The sequence below is a fragment of the Protopterus annectens genome, chromosome 11.part0 (genome assembly GCF_019279795.1).
Source record: "Protopterus annectens isolate FY-2018-M chromosome 11.part0, PAN1.0, whole genome shotgun sequence".
Taxonomy (NCBI): Eukaryota; Metazoa; Chordata; order Ceratodontiformes; family Protopteridae; genus Protopterus; species Protopterus annectens.
The window spans coordinates 1,454,390,325-1,454,416,361 of record NC_056745.1 but is presented as its reverse complement, the minus strand read 5'-3'; the positions used below and the strand labels follow the sequence as shown (position 1 = coordinate 1,454,416,361).

At 39.1% G+C, this 26,037-nt stretch overlaps 1 protein-coding gene across 6 annotated transcripts in view; it reads left to right on the top strand.

Annotated features, from left to right (window-relative positions):
* LOC122815900 (alpha-aminoadipic semialdehyde synthase, mitochondrial-like) overlaps window positions 1-26,037 on the top strand; it is a 1,133,057-nt gene that overhangs the window by 487,343 nt on the left and 619,677 nt on the right. The window lies entirely within an intron of this gene.

The following is a 26,037-nucleotide window of genomic DNA, read 5'->3' as shown; positions in this document are numbered from 1 at the left end:
TGGGGAAGAAGTACAGGAAGGGGACATAAGCCAGTGGTCCTCCATGATTCTTGCATACCTGGCATTGCAAGGTAAAAGGTAAGAAGTGTGTCACTATGGAGTAATTCACAGGGAGAACCTTAGATAAAACTGGAAAATAATTACAGAAAAGATGGTTAAAAAATGGTAACTGAAAAAAATGTAGATCACAGGACATGGACAATCTTGCTACTCAATGGGTTTAAAAAGATCTTCAAAGGCAATCTCATATCCAGTGATTGAAATATTTGACAGACCTAAATCGGAAGCCTTTTTGTAACCCCATAGATTTCCTCATTTACTATGCCAAATTTATCAATATTTTTTGCTTCTGTCCCTACACACAGAGGCATAAAAACCTCCTGAAAATCCATGTGTTTTACATATTTGGCCAAGGAAGTGTATATAGTCCCTGTGCTAGAAACAAGGCAGATATGTCAGACCTGACTGGGAGCATACCACTCAACTGTCCAGATTTTCTCAGAATGTCCAGATTGTTGCTTCATATTTTTGATTTGTTTCTCATAAAATTTTAGTTTTCTGGCAAATTATCAAGGATTGAATTCAGAAAATAATGACAAACATACGACTTTCAGACTTCATAACCCTCAAAACTCTGTGCTAATGCGAAATCTGTTATTTTTATTAACTTTAAGTCTGTAAGAGCAATACTTAAAAATTATCCCTTTTTTGGCATTTGTCCCAACATTATTTATGGCTATGTCCAGATTTTTTGCTTCAACAGTTTGGAAGGTATGTTTAGGAGTCCCATTTCTGCTATCTCATACCTGCGATGAGAAGAAGTCAGGACATGCAGTACCTCAGTTTAGTCCTCATACCCCCCTGGTGCAGCTGTCCTTGAGATAGTATGCATAAGCAGGAGGGCTGTGAGATGTGAAGATCATCATGACAAAGTTCCCATTTTTCATGCTGGAAAGCTAAAATCTTCTAAATGTTCCTTTCGTCATCAGATCATTAGCCAGGATCCATTCACTCACTGTCCACATTGTGTAGGTATGGAGCAGAGTGCCAAACAATGCCAAAAATGCCAGTATTTACTTATTTATTTACCCTTTGTTGACTGGGCTATCTGGCAGTGTACTCTTTCAGGGAGTTGTTTACTAGAGGTGGCATTCATACTGACCAGAGAAAAATTGGTCAAGGCATTGGAAAACATCCCTACTATTTTTTTTTTAATTAAGTGCCATGGGATCTCTAACATCCGCTTTAACTACCACTATGATCTGATGATAAAAGGAACATTTAGAAGATTTTAGCTTTTGGTTGCTAACTCTCTGAAGGCCTTTTAAGGCTATGCATTTGGTTTTCTAACAGTGAACATTATTAAAAAAAGATTAGGGAAAGTTATTTGGTGTCCTGACCATATTTCCCAAATTGAGTATGAATATCGACTTGAGTTTCTCCTGAAGAATAGCCACTAGGCTAGCAGGACTAAACCAGTCAACAAAGCATATACAAAAAAAAGATCATACGGTAATTAAGTTAATTATTTTGTAATTGGTTTTCTCTTACAGACACGTAAAATGTACACAGTTCAGAGCTTTCTCCTTCTATCCTAATATACCAAAATGTACAATTAGCACTTAACACAGACACCTTATTTGCTTTTGGCATGCCAGTAACAACATGTGTAACGTTTCTTGTATGAAGCCTTATTCAGGTATTCTGGATTTATGTGTATAGAAATCTTGTCAGGTCAACCAATTAGTGTGTTCAAACTGTTTCTTAATCTTCCCTGTTCTGTACAGTTCCTTTCTAATTTTTATCCCTTGGCACTACTGAACTTTCCTTGCCAGATGCATGACTGGCGATACTGTAGGATCAATTTAAATGTGATGCACATCTGAAAAGTATCCCAGGCCAACAAATAAATCTTCAAATTATGCACTATGCCATCCCATTTTTACAGACAGATCATTAATTCTTTTCAACATTCCACGCTTCAGGCAAGCCAAATGACCCTATATTACAATTTATATTGCAGAAATATGGAAGCATATTTTGTACATTTTATTTGTATAATCAAAAGTAAACAATTTCTGACCCATAGATGACATCTGATAACCTAAATCCATAAGCAACTTCAATGTAGAAGGCTTTCTCTTATCTGTCAACATCATCAATTTGAAAGTTTGAGCAGACACCATGGTGCACTCTTCCCCAGTATCTAACCTAAACATATTACCCTGGTTATGTATCTTGAGCTTGTCTCTCTCCACAGTTCTGACTGTTCCATTTGATCCAGTGCATTCTCACTTTTGCAGACAATGTACCCTTTACAAACTTATAGCTAAATGATTTCATGGTTCTTTTTCAGAACATACCCTCATATTGGTTGCACAACATTTCTATGTACATTATACACTTATATGACAATACTACAGAACTTAAATAACTGATATGATAAATACCAGAGATTTGCTCTTTGTGGCTTATTTTTCATCTCTTATCAATAGTTTTTTCCATGTGTAGTTTTATATACTGTTAATTATTCAGTTAACTTTTTTAAATGTGAGATGAGACAAACTGCCTGGTTTTGCATTTATCCATTACTTTACCTAATAATATATTCTCGTAGCAGGTTGACTCTTGCTTGATCAATTTGTATATCACACACAATTTGGTCTCATACAAAACAGTCATCCAGATCACCAAACCCACACTATTTGGCTTTGTTCCTTACAACAGTAACATATACATAAAGACTTTCAGTGTTAAAAAGATGAAAAAGAAATTTCAGATTTCTTTTCTCAGCTTGCAGTAGTCCTGGAACATCTCTTTTATCATATTAGTGTTATCCTCCTCTCCCTCCTGAGACTCAGATATATTGTACCCTTGAGTCACTTCTTCCCCTTACAGAAATATGACATATTATGCCAGTTCAGGCTTCACAACTTTTCTATTTACACTCAGGACAAATCAAATCTCTGAATCTACAATTACCTGTTTTCAAACAATCTCATGTTCATAGGTTAATACTAGGATACTGATTCAGAAAGCTATTAGTAGACTAGCCATTGTATCTGAAATCATATGTACCCATTGACATGACTAATTTATACAGATTTTTTTGGGGTCAAAACTGGGTGTATTTACAACTGACCATCCATTAATCCAGGATATGCTTAAAGAAGGTTAGGGAGCTACTTTGTTTTACATTCAAAGGAAGTCTGTTCCATGGAAAACAGGTTGTCTGCAGTATCTATATCTATATCCTACCAGCATGTTCTTTTTGAGTTCTGTAGAAGTTAAGATCTCTTGAGCTGGTGTTTAAGGGTTATTAGTTTTGAGGATGTGCAGGAGGTTGCATAAGATTGGCTTCTTTGAGGCTCTGCAGGTTAGCTAGAGGTCACCTCTCAAGAGTCTATAGGAAACTGAAAATACAGAGTGGGATCAGTCTGTGTAGCTCAATGAAGACATGTCCTTGACTTTCCTAATGAGGAAATGTTACTGTCTCTCAAGCTGGATCATATGCTTAGACAAGTACATAGGACCATAGGATCATAGGAGATTACTAGGCTATTGACCCAGAGGTCATTTTAAGCCTAGCCATTTCATCCAAATGTAGTACCATAGAAATGCTAGTCAGTACCCAGGATTGAATTTAGTTATGACTGCCCATGTCCAGAAGGGTTGTGGGTGCTATCCCCGTTAAGAATTTACAGTACCCCATCCACTCATGCAGGTTCCTCTTGAACGGTGTCATAGAGGTGCTCTGTTTCACATGAATTGGCAGCCTGTTCCAAAGATGCAAGAGCCACTGGGAGATAAATTTGTCCCTCCAGCATGTCCTATTTAAGTCGCAGGTCATATTTAGATCACTGGAATGGGTAGCCCTAGTCCCATTTGATTAAAGAACATGCAGCAAGTTCATTAGGATTGAGTCTTGGATTGCTCTGTAACCCAGGTATAAGTCTCCCTTAAGAAGTCTACATGATACAGAGTATAGTGACAGGGAGTTTATTTGGCCTGTGTAAGGCCCATGCTGGAGCCCCTTGATCTTCTTTGTTAGAAATCTCTGAGGTCTTTCCAATTGCTGCAGGTGCTTTGGACTTTACCTGCTGAACAAGGCATTATACTCAATTACGGGCCGGAGTAGTGCCGAGTATAGAGGGGTTATAACCTCTTTTGCTCTCAAGGTGATGCCTTTACTAATGAAATGTGCTATATAGAAAGATTGTTTTACTACATTCGACACATGGTGGTTGAAGTTAAGGTTGTAGTCAACTTGTGATCCCAGATCCCTTACCACTTTGTGGGTACTTAAGAGTATTGTTGTTGATTTGATAGTGTGAAACCGAAAAAAATGATGATTTCTTTGCATTCAGTCTGAGACCGTGACTAATACACAAGTTGTTGGTCTGCGTGAGACCCTCAAGGAGTATACTGACATCATTTGGGTATTCAGTGATTGTATTGTCTGCAAACTTGGTCAGCCACATTCCCCTTAGCTTTGACCTGAACATCTGAGAAATGTATACCAAACAGCAGGGAGCCAGTACTGACCCCTGTGGCACCCCACTGGTAACAGGTCTGCTGGCTGATGTGGAGTCATCCACTTTAATAATGTGTGTCTGGTTCGTGAGCCACTTGGCAACCCATCTTGTAACAAAAGGGTTTACATTCAGTTTGCTAAGTTTATTGGTAATGCCTGAATGTGGGATTGTGTTGAAAGCCTTTGCCAAGTCGAGGTATGCTGTGTGCACAGATTTCCCCTCATCAATGACCCTGGTCACACTTTCAAAGAAAACTACCAGATTTAGCAGGCAGGCAGGATCTGCCCTTGACAAAACCGAATTGGGTAGGATCCAGAGTTTGGTGGTCACCTATGTCTTCATTTTGAAGTCCATAATGATTTCTTATTTATTTATTTATTTACCAAGAAAGTCTGACTTGGAACAAAGCCAATTTTCAGCAGAGGCTCAGGGAGAAATGCTCCAGATGCATGTCTCTGTGACATGGGAGGAAACTGGAGCACTCAGAGGAAACCCACACTAGCGCAGTGAGGACATGCAGACTCCACACAGAAGGCACCCCAGCTAAGAATCAAACCAGCGAACCTCTTGCCTTGAGGCGACAATGCTACTGCTGCACCACTGCATCATCCATGACTGATATGTTCCATGGCCTTACAGGTCAGACTGGTCAGGCTTATGGGTCTGTAATTCTTCGGGTCTGTTGCTAGGCCACCTTTGTGGAGAGGAATAACTGTTGCTGTTCTCCATTACACAGGAACAAAGCCTGTGGTTAGGCTATGATTGAAAAGGGTATTTAGCGGGGACACTAGTTCATGTTTTAGCCTGTTTAGAAGACAGCCAGGAATGTCGTCTAGTCCCACAGATGTTGTGTTTTTTGCCTTGGACAAGGCTTTGAGGACCTTGTCTTCAGATATGTAGGGTGGGAGAGGAGAGTTTGGGGGAAGTTTTGTGATAAGTTAGGAGGGGATAAGGGAGTGAAATTTTTTTTCCAAACCTATCTATAAGCAGGTTTGCTATCTCTTTGAGATCAGTGGGTGTGATAGCATTGGCCACTAGTATTGCACATGGTAGATTCCTACCTTTTAAGCTATGTACGTAGCTGTAAAAGACCTTATGGTTATTCTTGGACATACTTGCTAAGTTTCTCTAAAAGGAACCCTTGGATGATTTGACAAGTTGTCTTATTAGCCTGTTGAGGCTGAGGAGGGTGCTTTTCCATTGTTGGTGTCTTGTCTTTGTTTTCTTGGACAGCAACTTTTTGCATTTATTATAAAGTTTGTTGATGCTGGATGCCCACCATGGCAGCTTATTTTTACTTGGGGCTCTGGCTTTGATTCTTTCTGGTACAGCCACCTTTATACACTTATGCAAGTGATTGTAAAGGGCTTTAGTGTAAGCTTCAGCATAGTTACCACTTCCAGCTTGGGGTGGGGCTTGGAATGCATTTATACCTTCACCTAGAAGGGTCTAGTTTGCCTTGTGAGTTCTGGTGTTAGTGTTCACTCGAAGGTGACTGACTTGTGGTCAGTTTTAACTAATGAAGGTCTGACAGTTGCGGCAGTGCATCTGTTTGGCATGTTGATGAGGACCAAATCTAGAATGTTTGTTCCTCTTGTTGGGGTATGGATAGTTTGTTCCTGGGCATTTGAATTAATAAAGTCAAGGAACTTTTGCGAAAGAGAGTTAGGGCTACAATAGGTTTCCCAGTTGATGGTGGGATAATTGAAATCCCTCATAACCAGTGTGTTTGGTAAAATTTGGATTGTCTCCAGTTTGGTCAAGTAGGCGTCATGGGTGTTGTGACCCATGGATGGGGATCTATAACTGGCTATGACTTGAATGGGGGTCTTACCCACCATCACCTGGACTTGGAATAACTCCATTGAGTTGTCCAGTCTAAATAGACAGGAGGTGAATTTATCTCTAATATAGATTGAAACTCTGCCTCTTTTGATTTTCACACATTTATTTTGCGGTCTAAAGGTGTGGAAGGCATTGTAGCCTTGCAAGGCCGGAGTACTCGCTGAGGCCTTGAACCAGGTTTCTGTGACTCCACAGGCATCTACATCTTCAAATGTTAGAAATGCTTCCAGGGAGTGCAATTTTTGGTTTAAGTTCCTAGCATTTAGCAGCATGAACTTATTTTGTTCTGATTGGTTAATTTTACATCGGTAATGTTGTTTTTTGAAACCTTGCCTAAAAAGGCACTATGGGGGAGGCAAGAGCCTTTGCCAGCAGCAAAAAGTCTAGAGGTTCCAGATGAAAATTATGTCTTGCAAAGCAGCGAGATTTGTCAGCCATGGCTTTCCAGCCTGACAGGAACTGGATCCCCTTTAAATGACACCAAAAACTAAGCCAATTCTTGAAGTCAGTCGTTGTTTTGTTTATACTGTGGCATAATTCTAGGTAAGGGTAGTATGCTGCTTAAGACTAGGGACATACCTGCCTGGGACACATATTCAGAGAGCTTAACCATGTCTCTCTTCATAGAGTCCAGTGAGGTACATTTCAGGTCATTCATACCAACATGAACTATGACAGAGTCATAATGGTACTTGTTGCTGAGAGACCTGAGTGCGTCTGTGATTTGACGAATCCTGGCACCGGGCAGGCAGCTGACCATGACTTTTTCTTTGTCCATCCTGGTGAATGGGACATCCGTGTGTCTCACTACTGAGTCTCCAATGACAAGAAAATTTGATTTTTGAGTGTTATACCTTACGGGCTTGGTGGGTGAGATACTGTGGGGATTGTGTTAATCGTAGAAATCTTGTCTTTTGAAGGTCTCTGGTGTTTCAATAAGTTTTCAAGAGAACCTCCGCGTATGTAGAGTTTTGTGTTTGATGCATACTATGTGTATGAGTAGTGGTACTAAGTACTTATGTAGTGGTGGGTGAGTTCACAACCTTTTCCGTGTTACTGTTTTGAGTGAGAGAGAACATGGATTCAAGATTCTTGGTGTAGATACATCTATCGCACTCTGTACTAGAGTGAGTTATTAGTAGAAGGTTTTCAGGGTACATAAAGCAATTGCTACACTGCCTCAAGAGACCCAGATCAACAAGGCTGGCAGGAGAAAAAAGGGTAATTCAGCTGCTCATAATGCTAAGTTGAAGACTGTTGTCACTAGGGTGGCTTTTCAGAATCGATCAAGGAGGATCTCAGTAGATGGATATTTCTGCCCGGGATTTAGGGAAAAGTTATTGAATTTAACTGTCCATGTTTGACGTACAATTGCACGGTAGTACATGGTGCTGCACAAAGTGCAAAGAAGCAGATACTTGCTAAAATGCAGGGTCTAAATACCAGAATCTAAAAACTTGAAAAAAAGATTTTAAAAAGATTCAAAAAGACCAATAAGGATGCTTATTCAAAGCCATAGATTGGCCTGCCTTTACCAGACAGGTCCCAATCAGCACAATCCTCTCACTAAAGTGCAGATAAGCCCCTTCCAATCTAAGATGGCCTGGAAGGTGTGTTCAGAACAAGCAAACCACTACAAACAGACACAGAAGCAGCAAGCTTGTGTCTGGACTATGTTACAGCTACTAGCTACCCTGGTTTCAGCGGAAAACACTAGAGAATGTTTAACACAGCAGAAAAATAGCAGTGAGACAATAAAAAAGCATTTAGAACAGCAGAAAATCTGCAAGGAGGCTCTAATGTTGTAGACAGCTAACAGATCAATTATTTAAACACTGCTTGGTGGAAAACCAGAACAAGCAGAACAGATAGCTTTAAAACAGTGAAAAATACCAGTAAACACTTAACAAACAGTGAAAACAACAAAAAGATTTGTAAACACTGAAACCAGCAATCAAATTCGATTTAACAGGCATAGTAATGCAGACAATTGCAGTACAACAGTGTAGTTTAGCATACAGTAAACTAATACAGTATAAAAGTAGATGGCAGGCAATAAAAACATCCAGTAAATAGTATAAAATAGCAAAAAAATAGGCAACTTGTGTTTTTTGGAAGCTCAGAAGCCTTTAGTTGTCTGGTCTCTCAGCTCAAAGTTGTGGTTGGTAGCCCACCTCAGTTCAGCGTGGTGCAAACAAGCAGAAACCTGCTCAAATGCAGGGCCTAAGTACGAGAAGCTACAAACATACCTAAGGGGCCATTATATTCTGTCATGGGGCTGACAAGGGGGGAGAAGAGAGTGAGATCACCTCCTGAAATCTAGAAGAAATACCCTGGGGGTTAGTCTGGCTAGGGAAAAGGATTCTCTAACAACTTTAGATACATAGTGATCAAAGGATAGTTCATTATCAGTGAAAGTGCCCAGGTCTCTAATGATAGAGTCAACTTTCATATAGGTGTCTCCTATGTAGTAAGTTCATAGGTGACCAGTTTTGCCAAAGGACACAATGCTGCTTTTCACTGCATTTAGTTTTAGGTCATGGTCTAGTCATCTGCAAACTTGGTCAGACACAGGTCTTTTATGTCAGCCTTGATATCAGAGAAGTAAACAACAAAGAGAAGTGGTCCTAGAACACATCTGGGACAGCACTACATTTTTTGAACAATGCATGCCTCCCACAGTAATTAGTTGGGTTCTGTCATTTAGTCAGTTTGTTATACAACTAGTAACATAGGGGTTAACATTTAGTTTGATTAGCTTGTAGATAATGCCAGAATATTTGGATGGTATCAAAGGCTTTGGCCAGGTCATGGTAAGTAGTGTGAACCGAATTCCCTGAGTTTAATGTATCAGTGACATGTTTGAAGAAGCCCACCAGATTCTGGAGGCAGGAGCTGCCTTTAACTCATAGACTTGTAGACTGCCTATGTCCTTATTAATGAGTTCGCTCAGTTTAATTTCTCCAAGTGTTTTGGGTTTCTTGTATAATGATGGGAATGGACCCTATTCCTAATTCAAAATATGATTAAAGTTCCTGAAATTAGTATTGTTTCAATCTTTAATGTCAGCCAAAAGTGCTCTTTGCAGCACCTGCAACATGCCACTAATTGACTCCTCCTGTAATTCATACAGTTACATGTATCGGTAGCATATCTAAATCTGACTGTAAATTCTTATTTTATGAGACCCATTGCTCATACTATTTTTGGAACTGTTTGAAAATCTTACTTCCGCATTGCTATTTTTCTGCCTACAAATCCTGATGTTTTATGACTTTGTGTCTCACCCTGTAGGTAAGACACTGTAATCACTGGGTGTAGCAATTTCAGAAATCAATGCTACTTTTGTCTTCTATTCGTGGACTACTATATCTGTTTTTCTCACATCTATTTTTTGAACAGTTGGTACCATGCAATATAAACGTTGTCATTCTCTATATTACGTTGTGGGTCATGTTTGTAATGCTTCTCAGCTACTTCAATACTGTAATGTTTGTACAATCTCCAGTGCAACCGTTTTGCCCCTTTATTATGCTTTTTCAGTACGCAGGCCCTCTTTTATTAGAGTATCACACCCAGCAACAAGATGTGCTTCTGTTTTACAGACTTTGCATTTGTCTGTTTCTCCTACATGTGCAATGGACTTTGTAAAACAATGTATATGTAGTCCATTACTCTGGGCCTCCAGTATTAACCTTTCTTGTTTTGGTTTAAATTCATCTCTCCTTAACCACCCCTGCTTCAGATTCTGATTGACATGAGGGTGTTCCGAGAGTTTTTTATACTTGCAACTTTATGTATGCCTTTCCCACATTTCTTGCCATCTTATCCGATCCTTCTCCTTAATTATATTCCTTTTTTTTTTTTTGGGAACATTCCATTACTGCCTGATTTCTGTCTACTTCTGGTTTGACCAATATGCTTTTGTTAAATTATGCAGGGATGTCATCTTAGACTTAGGCAAGAAATGTGGGAAAGGCATAAATAAAGTTGCAAGTTTAGAAAATGCTTGGAACAACCTCATGTCAATCCGAATCTGAAGCAGGGATGGTTAAGGAGAGGTGACTGGAAATCAAAACAAGAAAGGTTAAAGTTTTAAAACTTTCACTCTGTTTGGATCTGGTGAAGTCCAGCAGATATGTATGCAATCCTACAATTGCAGATTTAAACATGTAATCAGTTTTGAGGAGGTCCATACCTACTTCAGAGTGAGGAATCTTGGTATACACTAATTTTTACATATCACTTGATATGAATGAAGCATTTTTATTTTTTTCTTATCCAACTGGTCCAATACCTTTTGGGGCCAATCACCCCAAAACTGTAAGCTTGAATAGAAAGAGCAAATTGGTTTATAGTTTGAACTTTGTTCCTAGATGTTAGGGCTGTTTTCAGAATTCATTTTAGTCTTCTAAAATATTCCTTACTGAGTTCTGTTTGCATTTTTTTTACATTTTATTGTCGATCCTTCAATTCCCAAATGTTTATACACTCCACCCTGCTCACGTTCCCTTACATCTCATTCCTGTCCCAGACTTATATGTTCTTGGTGCTGCAGCTTTCCTGCTTTAAATGTTACTTTTGCACATTTATCAAGACCAAATGACATTCTTATAATATCTGAGAGAGTTTTAATCACTTGCTGTAGTGCTTTCAGCTCCTCTTCTGATGAACTATAAAGTTTTAAGTCATCCACAAGAAGAAGATAAGACGTCAAATTGTAACCATTACCTTATCTGTTAAGTAAACATCTTAATGTGTTAAAGGCAAGACAAAAACAGCAGCAGTGACAGAGTCACCCTGGAATACCCCTCTTTGAATTTTTATTCCTGGGATAATAATTTGCCCTTAATCATGAATTTGCCCTTTATCATGGCTTAGTTGTAAAGTGGTTTGCCACTGTTTCATGGTCACTATATTGTAATTGATCAAGTTAGGGTGTATCTTATATATTTATAGGTACTCCTTTATCCGTGAATGTGGGATGCTCTCAAATGCTTTTCTAGAGATTCATATATAGTTACTAGGCTAATGAATGAGGCCTTTCTAAGCCTAGCCAAGTTTTCCCACAAGAATAATAACATTCTGTATCCAAATAGGACATTGAAGGTTAGGCACTTATATGCTACCTCTGTCCATAAGGAACATGGGTGCCAGACCTGGTGTAAATTTCCTGTTCCCCATCCAGCGGTCTAGGTTGTGCTTAAATAGGGTATTACATGAATTCGACTTCCTGTAGATGGAAAGCCTGTTCCATAGGAAAGGCAGTCTCTGGGACATATATCTGTCTCTCCAGCAGGTTCTGCTTAAGTCACAGACAAAATTCAGATCCCTAGACTTTGTATATCTGGTAATGTTTGACTTACAAATATGCAGTAGATTCATAAGTATGTGGTTTGCAGATGCCTTGTAAGCCAGGCATAGATCACCCCTCAGCAATCTATAGGAGACTGGAAAAGGCTTTAAGGCAGTCCGTGTAAAGCAGGTTTGTTACGCCTTATATTATTTTTGTAAATAACCACTGAGATCGCTCTAGTTTCTGCATATGCTTGGTCAGGTACATACCAAAGGGAGCACTGTACTCTATGCTTGGTCTGTTAAGGGCAGAGTACAGTGGGATAATGACCCCTTTGGATGTATAGATGCTATGTCCTTACTTATAAGTTATGTAACATGAAAAATTTCCTCACCACTGTGGCCGCATGGTGGTTGAAGCTAAGGCTGTTGTCTATGAGCATACCCAGACCCCTGATCACTGGGTTGACTCTCAGGGGTGTATGGCTTTGGCACCATTTGTTAGCCAGACACAGACCTTCTTGAAGAATGCTAATGCATGCAGAGGAGTCAATGGTAACCTCCAACTTGCAATCATGTGCAAATATAGACAGCCATAAACCTTCACATTTTCTTCAACATCAGACAAATAGATGCCAAAAAGGAGACAGCCCATTATCGAGCCCTGGAAGACTCAGCCACTGTTTGACCTCTTGGTGGAGGTGGTCTCATCTATTTTGACCTCCTGGGTCGTATCAGTGAGCCAGCTGGCTATCCTTTCGGTAATAAAAGGGTATACACCTAATTTAGTGAGCTTGTCTATTTTGCCTGAGTGAAGTATTGTAGCAAAAGCCTTATCTAGGGTGAGGAAAGCTGTCTGCACAGTCTTGCCCTCATCCATTGCTTTGATGACCGTCTTTAAGAAGTCCATCAGATTTAAAAGGTATATCCTTCCTTTAACACAAACTGTGATAGTCCAACATTTGAAAGTCACCTATGTCCTCATTTATCACACCAATGGTTATTCTCTTCATGGCCTTACATATGAGGCTGGTCAGACGTATGGGCCTGTAGTTACCCGGATTGGTGGATGGATCTCCTTTGTGCAGGGGAATGACTGTAGCCACCTTCCATTCCTTGGGCACAAAGCCTGACTGTAGGCTCCAGCTGAAAAGTGATTCAAGTGGACCAGGGAGGTTATGCTTAATACTGTTTAGTAAGAATCCCGAGATGCTATCATGGCCCATAAATGCAGTGTTTTTGTCATTGGAAAGTGCACTGATGACCTGTTCCCTAGTAATGATTGTCAGGATTGTGGTATGTGGTATTTTGTTTGGATTACCAGGGGATGGGTGGAGAAATTTGAGCTGAACCTTTCAGCCAAAGGTTTGGCAATGGCCTGCAGTTCATTGTGGGTGATGTCATAAGTTCTGCACATTGTTGCGTATTTCTCTTGTGGTTACAGATATAGTTGTAGAAAACTATGTGGTTGTTCTTTGCCTGAAAAGCTATTTTTTCTTCAAATTTGACATCTGAAATATTAATTAGCCCTCATATCTGTATGTTTAGATTAGACAGGGGGCTTCATTTATATTGGGCTTTGTTCCTTCTATGCTTGGCCAAGATTTTTTTTTTCTTTTTTTTTGCATAACCAATTGATACTGTGATTCCACCAAGGCAGCTTGTATTTTGAGTCTGTCTTATTCTTAATAGAAGTGGGCACAGCTTGTGCTATGCAGCTATTAAAATGGTTGTTCAGGGATTTTGTAAATAGCTCAGCATATACTATGGTGTTTACTGGGTTTGGGGTGCTTGAAATTTAGCCATGATGTCATTTATTTTGGAGAGGTTAGCCTTGGAATATTCCTAAAGGCTCTTGGTTTTACTGGGTCCCCGGATTTAAATTTTATTTCAAGCAGTGCTGCATTATGGTCAGATCTGAAGACTGAGAATATACATTGGGTGTGAGGGACATGTTTGTGAGTACAAGGTCAAGGATATTTGCACCCCTGGTAGGAGAATGGACTAACTATTCCAGGATATTGGTATTAGCAAAGTTTAGGAATTGCTAAGCTTGTGCATTAGAAGTGGTGTAGGATTTCCAATTTATACAGGGGCAGTTGAGATCCCCCATGAAGATCATATTGGCTTGAATAGTGATGGACTATAGTATATTAATAGAGGTAGTATGGGTTACCTTGAACATGGAGGGGGACCTATAGGTTGCAAAGATATGGTAGGAGACCCTGTGTATGGCGAATTCTACAAGTATGAGTTCCTGTGGGTCATACACTTTAACTGGTCTGGATGTGAGGTTGGTTTTAATGTAGAGTGAGACTTTTTCACCTTTAGTTCCCTCCTGTGGAGTAGCTGGTCTAAGGGTTTGAAAGCCATTATAACCTTGCATTTCTGGGTTACTCCCCATGACTTTATACCATGTGTCTGTTACTGTACATATGTCTACAATCTCCAGGGAGACGAAAGCTTGCAGCGAGTACTGTCTCTTCTTAAAATGGTTAGCAGTGAGCATTACCACCTTCAGGTATTCCTTCATAGGTTCAGTTAAGTCAGAAGGTTTATAGGTTCATAGGCTCATTGGAGGTTACTAGGTTAGTGGCCCTATAGCTTTTACAAGACTAGCCATGTTAATCCCAAGTACCCCATTTGTTCTTTTTTTGGGTAGTTCACAGAACGAACTTATGAATCAAGTGTGATCAAGACCTGCAACCCCTGTCCATAAGGGACATGGGTGCCACCCCAGGGGCAAATTTGTGGTTTCCCATCCAATTGTCTAGTTTACATTTGAATAGGGTCCATGAGGAGCTCTGTTTTACTTAAAAAGGAAAAGGACAGTTTCGTATTGCCTAAAAAAGGCACTGTGGGGTGGAAGAGGTCTTTGCCAATATCCAAAAGCCTAGAGGCGATATGTGCAGATCATCCCTGGCAAAACAGTGTGGTCTGTCAACCATGTCTTCCCAGGACATCAAATATTGTACCCACCTTGGATTGACACTAGAAGCAAAGCCAGTTGTTAAAGTCAAACATTTTCTTTAGTAACATGGCATCATCCTTGGAGAAGGAAGCCTGCTGCTCAGTGCTAGGCCCATACCTGCTTGAGGCACACAGTCAGCAAACTCGAACATGTCTCACTTTATATAGTCAAGGGAGGCATATCTCAGGTCATTAACACCCACATGGACTATGATAGAGTCATACTGCTACCTGTGGTTCAATGACCTGAGTGTATGTGTGACTTGATGGATTCTAGCCCTGGAATGGCAGATAACCATGAAGCTCTCCTTACTCAGTCTGGCGAGGGGGACATTGGTGTGCTTCACTAAAAAAATCACCAGTGGCCATGAAATTTGGATGTGCATTGGTTTGCCTTAAGGACTTAGTAGCAGAGGCATTGGATCAGTATTACTATGTGTAGCTGTGGGTGGTGTTGTAATCTATCCATGCCATACTCAGATTCTTTACCATTTTACAATTCTTCATCATGACTTTATTTAACAACAAATTATCTTTTGTTCCACATGATTTACTTTTGTTAACACTTTTGTTTTATTGCCACAATTGAGTTTTTTTCTAAATGACTATAAACTCTGTCAGCATCAATCCCAGTATATAGTTTATACATCATTGGAATGCAAGTTATTGATCTATAGTTTTTAAGACAGCTTCCTGGTTCACTCTTAAGAAGGAGTATAATTTTTCCTGTTGTTAACCAGGCTGGGGTCTATTCTGGATGTGCATATAAATAGTTCTTACTCAGGGCTAAATCTTCATGTAAAAATGTTAATACCTTTAGCCAGAAGTTAGGTACTACGTCTGGGCCTGGGGGTTTTCCAATTAAAAGCTTTTCTTAATTTTCTTTCAATTTCTCTGGCCATTACTTCATCCCATTTCATATCGTGTACATTTGAACTTCTTATTCTTTCTTTTACTTGTTTTATCCATTCAGCATCTTTGTTATGTCCAACAGGGTCTTCGTAGATATTTATTCAAAATGTGTCTATTTCTTCTTTTTTTTGTGGTGTTTCTATTCCTTTTGCTTTATTTCCTAGTTCTCTATAAAACTTTTTGGGGGTCGTCAAATGAATTTCTTATTTTGTACTTTTCCTTTATATTTATCTGCATATCTTCTATTTTTTTTCTGCCTATGCCAATATCTTTAGTTTATTATTTGCATTAGTGTACAATAGATCCTGGTCGGTTCTAATACTGCGTGTTGCTTTTATCACGTCTATCTTTCTAAGTATTTTTGTATACATATTTTAATGAGTTCCGTAATGATGCTTTTCATTATTGTGCAGATAAAACTGGTGAGGCTTATAAGTATGTGGCTTCCTGGATCACAAGTCGATCCCCGTTTGTATAATGCCAGGTGGCTGCCACAGTTCTCCACTCTTCTGGCATGAATCCAGAGGAGAGGCTGAGAATGAGTAGACTTAGTAGTGAGTCTCTCAGACAGTATCCAGTGCTAATAGGAAGGCAGATTGAGTATTCTTGACCTTGGAGAGATCCTTCATAACTTGCTCGGAGGCAATTAGAAGAAATAGTGTGGGTGTTAGGGGGGAGATAGGGGAGTAAAGTTAGAGCTGAATTTCTTTTTTTTGTTTTGTTTTTTTGTTTGTTTTTTAAGAGAATATGTCTTGTTGAAAGAGCTTTATTGTGAATCACATCCAAATGCAAAGTATCAGCTTCATCTTGGTACTCATGTAGGAAATTCTGCTAATAATTTAAATGAATAGAAGAATATATTGCACCCATTACTTGTATCATGGTAAACTGGCCTTCTATCCAGGCCATAAAGGTGCTTCTCTTGTCAAAACTGTTTATAGGTTCATAGGTAGGTACTAGGCTATCGGTCCAAGGGCCTAAGTAAGCCTAGTCAACAAGGTTCCCTGGCCATGCCACCCAAGAAAGTTAATTTCCTGTGCCCCTGTTGAGCAGAGCCACAGAAGTGATCCCCAAGGTGTATTTCCTATTTCCCATCCCCTCATCAAGATTTTTCTTGAAGAGTGCTAATGAGGAACTTTGCTTGTTCCAGAGTATAGAAAGTCTCTGGGACAGGAATCTATTCCTCCAGCATGTCCTGTTTATTGTGGTGACAAGGTTTAGGTCCCTAGAGTATGTAGCTTGGAGGGATTGGGGATTTCTTTAGGTGTAGCATGTACAACAGCTCTGGGTTTACATAGCTTTATATGTTAGACAGGGATCTTCTCAGAGTAGGCGATATGCTACAGAGTAAAGCTGGAGTTTTTTTGAGATGGTCAGTGTAGGGCATCTGTTTGAGGCCAGTAATCCTCTTTGTGAGGTTCGTCAGTGGCCTTTCCAGATGCTGCAGATGTCTTGTGTGGTACATTCCAAAGGGGGCATTGTATTCTATAATGGGTCTAATGAGTGCCGAGTAGAGAGGAACAATGACCTCTTTTTTCCTGCATGAGAACCCTTTGGTGCACACTGATGGATCAATGCAATAACTAAGGGATTCAACTTTAAAAAATCCACTAATATTGGTAGCAAATTTGAGAAATGTATCACTTAGCCTCTTCTACTCATTAAAACCAAAAATTTCTTTCACTTAAAACAATGTCACTGCTTTCGTACTTTTATAAGAAGTCTTCATGCATTGATAGACACATGTAAGTTTCTGTGCATGACATCAGATATTAGGCTGTGAGTAGTTCATTAGGCCAGAAGCTTGTTACTCAATCTGTGAATCTGAATACTGTGCTGTTGAAGGTTCAAGCTACATAAAGGAACACTATTCATAACAGTGTGTGATCATTTGGGCCAAAGCTTTTGAAGTTTCTAGGTGACAACTAATTTCACAGAGTAGTTTATTATTTATTAATTCATTGATTTATTTACATTTTGTTTACTGAGAAAGTTCACTGGGCCATTGAGAACCCAGTGGAGGCCAAGGGAGAAAAGCTACTCAGTACATCAACATAAAGAATTAAAATGCATACAATGGTATATACAATGATACAAGAGTAAATACAACAAAGGAAATTATACTAAAATTAGGTGAGCTATTGGTGGAAGATAATCAGGTAACATCAAAATAAAGAGATGGGTAGAGTATTTAGAATTTGTCGCAAATTTGGCAATTTTGTTGTAACATGTCTCAAGCTTAGCTTTTAATGAGGATTGGAGGTTGGTAAGTAAAGGGGCACCGTAGATGAGTGATGGTAGTAGGTAAGTGGAAGCAAGGGTTTGTTTTGTGGAGGGGCTTAGAAGTGATTATGTCTATAAAGGATTCCAAGTTTTTGGTGAGTTTTGCAGATGTTATGTTGAATGTGCAGGTCAAATTTCACATGTTTGTCAATAGTTACTCCTAGGAGTTTTGTGTGGTTAACAATTTGATTATTGCCTTAATTTGAGACTAGATAGTGAACTGGAAGTATATAAGAATAAGAGGGGGGGATCCTGGGAAGGAATAATTGAGGTTTGTGAGTTATTGTGGCAACTTAAATTTAATGGCACCTCATTCCCAAGTATTAATGAAAATATTTCGATTAGTAGTGTTTCAAAAATTAAGTCCCTATTTGCTTGATGAAATGTTATTGTTACTGTTTATAGACAGATTTTATTATAAACAAGTGTGCTTTTTATATACAAATAATATTTTCTGTATGTTTGTTCGTAGATGTGCAGGTGATTATGTGTTTAGGAGCTTAATTGATTTAACAAAGTTTTTAAGGTATAGTATTGGTTGGGTAGGAACACGTGATGCTAATTGTTATTATTTAAGCAAAATTTGTTTTAATGGATTTAAACTATGAAGACGTCTATGGTTACAAGCAGACGAAAGCGCTTTGTTTTGTTGCTTTTTAACTGTGGTATATAATAAATTAATTTTTCTGCCAGTCCAGTTTGTTGTATATTGTGTTTGAGAAAGTGAACTGGGTTTTATTTAAGGGAGTTGTTTTCTTAGCGGTAAATAGTATGAGTTTGCTTTTACTTGGGTTCAGAGCTACATGGTTATTGTACATCCAGCGTTCAATGGAGGAGAAAGCCATTTGAGTAGGTTGTTGTAGGTCAGAAATGGAGTCAGCAGAACAGACAAAAGTCAAGTTGTCTGCATACAGATCACTGAGGCAAAGATGAATGGAAATTATTAATGAAAATGCTGAATAAGAGAGGTCCAAGTATGGAGCCTTGGGGACCCCTGGTAGAGTTGTTAAGAAATGGGAAGATAGAATTTTGCCATTTGACAGCTTATTGTCTCTTTGTTAAGTATCTTGATAACCAGTTAAGTGTGGTGTGGGAAAGGCTGATCTTAGGGAGTTGGGTTAGAAGTAAAGGCTGAGAAACAGTGTCAAATGCTTTTGATAGGTCTGGGAAGAGGGTGGAGACAATTCTGCCAGTGTCACAGGCTCTATTAACTGTGTCCATAACAGAAATAAGGGCAGTTGCTGTACTATGGCCTGGTCAAAATCCATGTTGTGTAAGTAACACAGTTTGGTTGTGAAAAAGAAAGTGAAGAAGTGGAATATGTTTTCATTTTTCCAAGATCTTGGACAGAGGAGAGAGACTGGGGATAGATCAGACATTTGGGATGCCAATATTGTTGTCGTCTTTGTGAAAAGGGAGAATAAATGTTTTTTTCCATGTTTTGGGATGTAGGATTCTTGGATGTATCTAGTGAGAAGTATACTTATGGGGGTGGCAATGGCATCTGCAGCAATATTTAGATATTCTAAGGGTATGTCATCAGGAGTGTTAGAGCAAAGTTTCAGCTTTAGAAGTAGTCTGTTGTGGTAATTGGAATGGGAGTTATAGTGAAAGTGGATGTAGAGTGGATAGTGGGCTTTTGAGTATAATGGGTGGGAGTAAGAGGGTAGTTTTGAGGAAGACATTGCTTATGGTATAGCTTGATTGGGGGAAGTTAGCTGTGATCTCAGCTATAGTGTTGATAAAGAAAGCATTAAAGAGGATATTTCTTGAGGTGATTTGTTGAGATGTGGAAATGTTTGTTTTTTTTGTCTGGATTTAGTAGTGATGTAATTCAAACTTTTGGGGGATTCTAATTGTGGTTAGACTGCAGTATTAAGTTATGTTTTTTTTATCTTTGTTCCCTAGTCTTGTACCTGGTTTCAAAGTTGTTTGAATTTTAAAGGTCTGAAGTGTTTTAATTTGCTTACCAAATTTTGTCTCTGACATGCACAAGTAGTCTAGTAGGCTTGGTTAGCCATGGGACATGGTTTGTTTTGATCTTCTGTGCACAAGGAGGTGCAAGGCTGTTTAGTGCATCTATAAATGTAGTGTTGCAGTAGTCAAGTGCCTCATCAAGAGGGAGGGTTTTTAGTATATGCCATTTTCTTTTTTAGAATATTGATGAAGGTCAGTGGATTAAATTTTATCAGGTTTCAAACTTGTTTATGTTGATGCTGATATTGACAGGGGGAGAGTGGTTTATAAAGGCTGGGAGATGATCGCTGAGGATGTTTGGGACAGTACCCGTTGAGGATATTTTGTTAGGGTCAGTGATCAGAATCTAGTCTAAAATAGATCCATTGTCAATGTCTCTGTTAGGTATGATTGTGGAATTAATAAGTTAGGTGAAATTGAAAAGATTAATATTTGAACAAGGGCAGTTGGAGCTGAGCTCTAGCCAGTTGATATTTACTTTGCCTAGGATGATAGTTTCACTTTTATTTTATTTATTTAACATTTGTTGACTGTCCAACTAGGGCAGACCCTATTTTCAGTGGAGGTCTGAAGAAAAATGCTCAAGATGCACGTCTTTGGAATATGGGAGGGAACTGGAGTACCATGAGGAAACCCATGCGAATGCAGGGAGAACATGCAGGCTCCACACAGAAGGCACCTCAGCAGAGAATCGAACCAGACAACTTCTTGTTGTGAGGCGACAACGTTAACTGCTGCACCACTGTGCTGCCCTTTTAATATTAAAAAACTAGGCTAGGATATCTTCTAATATGGGTATATTGTTGCCAGGGGTTATGTAAAGAACTATGATACACAGTTTTTTGCAGTTATTCATTTTTAGGAAAGATATGCGAATTTAGGCATTAGAGAATCATGGAACAGGATTAGTATATTAAACTATATTGTAGGTGTTAGGAAAGAGCAGAGCTACACCACCTCCTTTTTTGTGAAGCCTGTCAGATCGTACTGTTTGAAAGCTGGGGGGATAAATTTGATGTCTTTAATATAAGGTTTTAGCCAGGTCTCGGCTATGGCAATAAAGTCTGGTTGTTGGTAAGCAATCCAAGCATGAAAGTTAGAAATTTTATTATGAATACTTTAGAGATTTAGGGTTATCATATATCATGATTTGTGGGAATTGCTGCCAATTGGTGGTGTGGGAGGACTTGTAGTAGGACCCTGGATTAGGGTGTATGTTGCTGCATAACGGTGCAGTAGAAAAATTAAATGTGTAAAATAATAGTAATAATAATGATCTTGGAGGGATTCCTTCTGAATCTTCAGAAGTACCCTGGATATTAGTAAAAAGCATACAGGAACGTTCCTGTCCAAAAAATGAAATGGTATCTGTCTTCCAGGCCTTCTTGCATAGAGTCCTGGAACACAGTCTTGCCAGTTGATTGTTGATTGAGATGATAAAAAGGTCTACTTGAGGAATTCCCCACAGATGTATAAAATGTTGGAAGACCCTCTGATCTAGTTTCCATTCATGAGGGTCTGCCTTGGTCCTGCTCAGTTTGTTTGCCACATAATTTTGCTCTGACAAAGTTTGGATGCCTGATGAGTGAGATTGTGCTGTGAAGCTATATCCCAAACTAACATGGTTAGTCTGCAAAGTGGGCATGACTTGGTTCCCCCTTGTTTCTTGATGCACCACATGACTGCAGTGTTTTCTAAAACCACTTTGAAGAGTCCTAGGGGCCAAAGATTGTTCAGAGAGTTGAGTGCCTTGATCAGGGCCAGCATCTTCTAGATATGTGCTTGCATCTGTCTTTGATGTCCCACATCCCTGCACTTTTATGTCCAATGAAGCTGCACCCCAAGCAATGTCTAAAGCATATGTGGTTACTTATTGTCTAGGAGCGTGGAGGAAGACCTGGATTTAAGGATATCTGTTGTTTCTAACAAAAGATTTCCCTTCTGACTAATCTCAGCACTAAGATTTGAAAAGACAAAAGGTGTTGGCGCTGGGACCAAAGAGATTTCAGATACCACTATATCATTTTCATGTGGAGTCTTAACCAGGGGTATCATGAAAATCATAGATATTGTAAGACCCAAAATCCTGAGGTAGTCCCTCACAGTGACTGAAGTCTGAGTGGAAAACCCTAGAAATAAGGTATGTTTTTCCTGTGGAAGAAAAGCTCTTTGAACCGAGGTGTCTAGTTGACATCCCAGATACACAATCCTGAGTGAAGGAGTCAAGAAAGACTTTTGTGTGTTGTCTTGGAATCACAGCTTAAGTAAGAGATGCCAGACACTACTGCAAAGATATGCAACTCGTCTACATATGGAAACATGTTTGGATACCCTGTAGCCTAGAATGAGCTATAACCAGAGCTAGACACTTATTAAACACTCTTGGTGCAGTGGCTAGCCCAAAGGTTAAGGGAGAGAACTGATAATGTGATCCAGACACAAAAAATCTTATGCAATGTCTAAAGTCTGGATGAACAGGGATGTGATGATACGTAAGTCTAGTGTTATTAGGAAACTTGAAAAAGGAAGAAGAGACAGCAAGTTGGGAAGTGGGATCATTTTGAATTAGGGTACTATCACAAAACAGGTTTAGGAAAGAAAGATCAAGAACTGGCCTGCAAGCATTTTCTTTCTTTGGCACTAGGAACATCCTTGAATTAAAACCCTTCTCCACCTGTGAAGGAGGAACTGGGTCTGTCAGTCCTTGAGACAGCTTGTGATGAAGAACAGGTGGAAACAAGAGTCTGATCTGGAGGGTGAGGAGTGAGCCCCTGGAAAGGAAGAGTTTACTCCTCCTGTCATCTGTAGCCTCGATGAATGAAACTAAAACCCCACTTGACTGAAGCAATCTGTTGCCAAACAGAAAAATGGAGATTCTGGCTTTCTGGAAGAGAAAAGGGGCTAGGGTGGGAGGGTGTCACAAGATGTTTTGAATAGTCATTCAGACATATTGGGCTGTTCTTGGCTTAGACTTCTTTTTTTGGAGCTCCCTTGTCATTCATTCTTAAATGTGTGTTAAACTGAATTCTGCTGAGAGGAGAAAGAAAATCCATTGGACAATTTGGAAAAGGAGTGATGGAAAATTTTAAGAGATTCCCTGGATTAGCTTGCCCCTTTCATCACATTTTGATCATCTCTGCAGCAGAGGTGCCAAACACTAAATCTCTATCTAAGGGAAAAATTTAAATCTCATTTTAACATCATTTGGAAGGTCCTGAGGATGCAGTCATGCAAACCTCCTCAAAACTGTGCCAATGACTAAAGCCCTGGAATACGAATCAACTGAGTCATACATGCACTGCAAACAATGAGTAGTGACCTGGGCAAAAGAATAAACCAAGTCATTTAAAGCAGATATTACCTCACAGAACAAAAAGCAGATAAAACAGTCCTCAAACTTTCACAATTTATCAGAATAAAATTCAACATGTGAACTTGACATTTCAAAGTTCAGAAAACCAAACTTGCAGAAGTACTCACCTTTTTCCCATGCCTATCAATAATTTTCCCATCCTTATCAGAAAGAGTAGAATTGGAATTAACTATGTGCTTCGCAGCAGTGGGATCAACTAAAGCTATAGCTGCTGGGTCAGGTTTGGGAACAGTGTATACAAATGTAAAAGAATGAAGAACTTTTTCCATCCCATCTGCCTTTTTAGGGCTAGCTGGCTGATGACAGTGAAACTGCAAGCAGTAACACATGCATCCGCTAATGCTGACATAGCAGGAGCAATGTGAGTAGGTTCTGGAAAATTCTTCTGTAACAACTCATAGTATTTTCTGAGGGATTGAGAAAAGTCAGTGTTCTCCCACTGAAAACATTTGCACATTGTAGTAATAGTTTCAAAGAAAAAGAAACCTCCACAGGGAGAATCAAAAACTGAGCTATCCTCTCACTCTGAATCAGAAATCTGAGGAAAAAAATACCTGAATCCATCCCTCCATCATTCTGCGCAGATTCAGAATCTTGAATCTCATTAGAAAAAGAGGAATACATCTTTCTTTTAAAACTACTTTACAAGAAGGATCAATAGTCTGAATTGAACCCTGAACCAGACCTAGTAAACTACTTCTATCTGAAGAAATTTGAGGAGTAGATACATGCTTAATTTTCTGTTTCTTTTTTTCACAGGAAAAATGGGGCCAACCGTGTCACTAATGGCAGCAGCTGTTTCCTCGGCCTTCCCTGTTCCATCTCTCAGGACTGACACGAGTGGCCCACCCTTTCGCACTGAGGGGACTCCCAAAAGCCACAGAGGACATAGCTAAACCCCCAGTCCATAGTGTCTGTAAGTGCTACACCAGAGAGATCTGAGGTAAAAGGTGACTGGTCTGAGGGGCAACAAATCAGCAGTCACCCACCTGTAGCTGAGGAAAATTGCTAGCCTGCTGTGGTGGCATGGCTGTTTGCTTAACCTTTTCTTTCTGTGGCTAGAAGAAGGACTGATTGTAGGACCAGTAGTCTGTTCCATGGTTAAGCCAAATATGGTGCCTCTTTTCCAGGAAAATACAAGCAGCAAATATCAGCAAAACTACCAGTTCACAAAAGTTTTTTTTTTTTTTTTGACATCAAAAACACAATAAAAAGCACTTTTGAATACTATGCCAGCCCCGCCAAGAAAGACTAAACAAAATTTAGCTACAGAAAATATTTTTTCAGTTAGTTAACACTTCTTTTAATCTGACACAAAAAATACGTGCTCTGTTTAAAAGTAAGTTACAGGCTCAAAACAGTCCATTAAATCATAACACCCCTAGCTTTAAAATAATTTTCCTGAAGAGGAAAGCAATAAAATATCAACAAATTTAAGGAAATGGAAGACTGTTTCCCTAAGGGAATTATCTGCCCAGCAAAGGAAACCACAAGCCAACTGTCGATCCTCAGAAGCCTCAGAAGAATGTACTCTTCGGCAGCAGTAAAGTTCTGAAGGGCTTCGCTCCCAAACTTGTCTTTTGGTCAGCTCAGGTCAAGCTGCTTGACAGTTTAGACACATGGAAGGTGCTCTGAAGCTTTGGAAGCTGGCTGGATGGCTGTTATATCCTTTTTAGGATATAACCCATTTAGTTAAGGCTACTGCAGAAGTGATCAGTATGACAAACTTTTTATTTTTTTTATATCTACCATTAGGTCTGTGCTGTGGGATTTTGTTGTTGCAAATTAGTTGGATTAGTTATTCTTTTTGATGGACTTTACATTAATCTGACCAATGAATTTGAGAGTGATCATTTAGGCTGACAAGCAACGCTGTTTTTCACGTTGCGTGTCTTGCTTATTCCTTTTAATTTATCCTTGACTTATAAATTTCTTTGAATTCTGACAATGACAGCTTTTTGTAGTTTGTGTTGGTGTGGTCATGGTACTTGTATTTTCATTGTTTTAATGCTGAAAACAAAAACTTCATCTGTACTTCTGCAAATATGATGGACGTCAGCATTTACTATTTGATTTAGTATCATCTGTATGTGAACACCGTATCTGTTTTGTTTATAGTACACCATTTTGTACTATTTGTTTTTTGTTTTGTATTGTTTTGATAAAACGGAATATATTTTTTTAGCTAACAACATCAAATGCTGTTTAAGTTGAGTGAAAGATCAATCTAACCTTAGAGGAAGAGTCTTGCATCATGCTGTACCAGCAACCTTTACCATCCTTGGCCACTAAGATGGAAAGAATATGTTGAGAAACTGAAGGTGTGCAGGATACAACTATATAAAACTGCATAAAAAGCGCAGTAGATGAGCACAGGAAAAAAATTCATAATATGATTAAACCACTGCAAAAATTGTTTATTTTTGTTTAATCATACACTGTCATACCTACATTATATCTGTCACTCAGCAGGAATAAATTCCAAACCCTACTCTTCACTCTAAATTTAAGTTAAACAGTACAACGGTAAGCAACAAATTATGTCCATTAGGGGTGCTTTACTCCAGCAGGGGGTATTACCTTTGCAACATATTATTCATTAGGCATTTCATAGTAAAGGCATGTTTTCAGAAGTAACTAAAGCCATTAGCATACCTCTCAACTGTCCATTGTTTCATATTTTTGATCTTTCCCTGATAGAGTTTGTGGTTTTCTGGCAGAGTAGATCACTGAGGACTGAATTCACTATGTCATACATTTGAGCCTTCAGACTACATATCCTTGAGAAAATGTATTTTATTACAGAATCTGTTATTCTTCCAACTTTCTAAGTTTATAAGAGCAATA